At 43.2% G+C, this 3,174-nt stretch overlaps 1 pseudogene; it reads right to left on the bottom strand.

The window, feature by feature from the left end:
• Window positions 1-2,474: 2,474 nt before the first annotated feature.
• LOC105887383 lies at window positions 2,475-2,672 on the bottom strand (annotated as a pseudogene).
• Window positions 2,673-3,174: the final 502 nt, after the last annotated feature.

Genomic DNA, 3,174 nt, shown 5'->3' with positions numbered 1-3,174 from the left:
AAAAAAAAAAAAAAAAAAACCTGCCAAAAAAAAAAGTAAAAACTACTTAGCTCCAAGAGTTGAGGCAGTGAGAATTGCGGGGTAACTGGACCACAGGGGTGTGACTGGTCATGGCCGTGACTATTCTGGTTCAGGCTTCTGGCCAGGCCCTCTCTCCAGACACAATCATTTGGAGCAACCCCTTAGGACAGTTTGGCAAGGCTCCCTGGGGCCCTGTCTGTGAAATCTGTCCCTAAGGCCAGAGTCAGAAACAGGTTTTGATAGATACCATGAATCCTGCTTGGAACTAGAGGTAGCCTTAAAGAACTTGATACTCAAATATACAATTTTACTGATGAACTTTTCCTTTGAAAGATGATGATCTCTGGAACCTTGAAACTCTAAATGTCCACGCTGGCGATACCTTGGTTTAGTCCTGTGGGCTGCACGTGGGCTAAGATGCTCATAACTGTTGGGCATATGACTGACTTGATTTCTGTGGGGAAAACAACTGGTCCAGGCTCTGAAAAAAATATATCCTTTTGGATGAAGCCAAACTCTCTATGATGGCAAAAGTTTACTGCCAAGCTTACAACACTGAGCAGGTATTTTCTGCAGAGGAAGAAGAGATTAGAGCTCCTAAAGCCCTGAGGTACATGTGCAAATTGGATCTCAAGGCCCTTTGTAAGGGGCCCTGCCAGTCAGCAAGCATTACTCCAGCCTGAGACTTGGTGATTGCTTAAGAGTGGGCCAGGCAGCCAATAGCATCAGCCACTTCCACCACTCAGTGCTTTGTTTTGTTTTGTTTTAAGACAAGGTCTCTTCTGTCACCCAGGCTGGAATGCAACAGCCAAATCATAGCTCACTGGAACCTTCAACTCCCGGGCTCAGGCAATCGTCCTGTCTCAGCCTCCTGAGTAGCTGGAACTACAAGCATGTGCCACCACCCCAAATTTTTGTTTGTTTGTTTTGGTAGAGATAGGGGTCTCACTATATTTCCCAGGCTGGTCTCAAAATCCTGGCCTCAAGTGATCCTCCCTGTGGGTCTTCCGAAGGGCTGAGATTAAAGGCATGAGCCACTGTGCCCAGCCCCACCACTCAGGGCTTTGGATACAACAGGCACTGAAGCAGCTAAATGCAGGGGAGCACCACACTATCTTAAAGGTTTTGGATTATCTCAGTAATGTCAGCTTTCATCTTGGGGACATGTACAGGGCTACAGACTTCGCTTGTTAACTGCTTTCTCTTGGTAAAACTCTTGGGAGCTTGGTAAAGCAAGTAATTTGTTCTCTATCGGTCTGCCCCATCTGACCCCAGTTACCAACTGACTCCTTCCCTGGCCTTGGATGATTGCATCAAGTTCTTCTGACTCAGTTATATTACTTCTGTATGGCAATAGATAAAATCCCAAATCTCCATCACACACACACACACAAATTATTTAGTTTGGAAACCTCTAGATGGAACAACAAACAGGAAACAGGCAGAGACTACACACATTTATTTGATGTTGCAAAGCAGAAAAAATCACAGCGCGATGGCTGCTGAAGGGGGTGATTTTGAATGAATCTATGCTCTCTGCTGGAATGATCTAAAGGAAATGGGCACCATCAGAGCCATTATGACTCCCTTATCAAGTATATAATTTGCAAATATTTTCTCCTATTCTTAAGTTGCCTTTTTCATCCTGTTGGCAGTTTCTTTGATGTAAAGAAGGTTTTCTTTTTTTTTTTTTTTGAGGCAGAGTCTCCCTCTACCACCCTGGGTAGAGTGCTATGGTGTCATTGTAGTATAAGTGTACCCCCTGTGTTGTAGTATACATATACCCCCTTTTGAGATCCCCTGGAATTTTTGCAAGTTTCTAAAAGGGGGAAGACATTTTTTTCCTGGCTCAGGATGGTGAAGAGGGACGGACATTTCTGGACAGATTTAGTGTGGTACAGGAGTAAACATGGTGTCAGATTCAAAACACTGAGCATAAATCTTTGTGTCTGACCTTGGATACACCCTTAACCTTCCGTGAATGAGAATTAGGTGGAATAATGTTTGGAAATTTTGCGACATAAAGGTATTCCTCAGTAAGTCTTCTTTTCCTCTTTCTCCTTTCCCTTATTTTGGGGTTTAATATTTTTAGCTGCTTCCCTGCAAGATGAAGTACAATTAAATTTAACAAATTGTTGGCAAACCCCCACAATAACAGGGTTAATAAACACACACACACACACGCATATGTATGCATCTTCTCTTAAAGAAGGAAGATATTTCTATCTTTCCCTTAAAAGCTAAGTCTGCTGGTCCAGTTGCTGGAATAATCCTTCCTGGTGCCAGAGACTCAAGCTCCTTTTTTTTTTTTTTCTCAAGGTCTCACATATTTATTACTGCACCAGCTTATTAGTGAACAGCACATAAACAAAGAGAAAACTCATTTTCCCAAGGAAGTGTGGCAACTGTCCAACTGATGACATTTTCAGCTTGATATGGTAAGGTGATACTGACTGTAATACAGCCTAAGTACATGCCATCGCCTGTGCAATTCCTTATAGACCCAGCTGGGTTTTTCTCCAGTGTCTCCTCTTCAAGTTGTACCTGATTTTATTACTGGTTTTCATTCGAATCCACTGGGGAATGGGACGATTTTGTTTTTGTTTCTTGGCCAAAACCCGCTTGATTCTGAAAGTGTTATGAGAGGACATGGCGACAAAGGGAACTACTCACACTCACACAATGGCATAGAGCGAGAGAAACTCAAGCTCCTTCTATCCAGTGGCTCTGCCCTGTGTGGCCTTGATCAAGATGGTGACATCTGTATCCGGCAGGAAGAAGGAAGAGAAAAAAGGAGGAGATGGAAGAATGTGTGTTGACTCTCATGTAAGGCCAAACTTAACTTGGCCTCATTTGGCTGTGAGTGAGGCTGGGAAGCACAGTCTTTATCCAGGGAAGCCATATACCCTACTAAAAACCAGAGTGAGTTTGATTACTACAGAACCACAGCAGCATTCTAGCCTGGGGAACAGAGTAAGACTGTCTCAAAAAAAAAAAAAAAGGAAAAGGAAATCTCAATTCAGATCTATTTGTTGTTGGCCAGGTATCCCTTGCAACCCCAGAACCATGTGATCCAGTTTGTGCCGCTAGGGACTAAGAGACCTCTGCACAGTTATTGCTGTCTGTCTAATCAGTTTACTTTTTAAAAATCTA

This window comes from Otolemur garnettii, unplaced genomic scaffold (genome assembly GCF_000181295.1).
Source record: "Otolemur garnettii isolate 467f Iridium unplaced genomic scaffold, OtoGar3 scaffold00077, whole genome shotgun sequence".
Lineage (NCBI taxonomy): Eukaryota > Metazoa > Chordata > Mammalia > Primates > Galagidae > Otolemur > Otolemur garnettii.
This window is presented reverse-complemented; position numbering and strand designations above follow the sequence as displayed.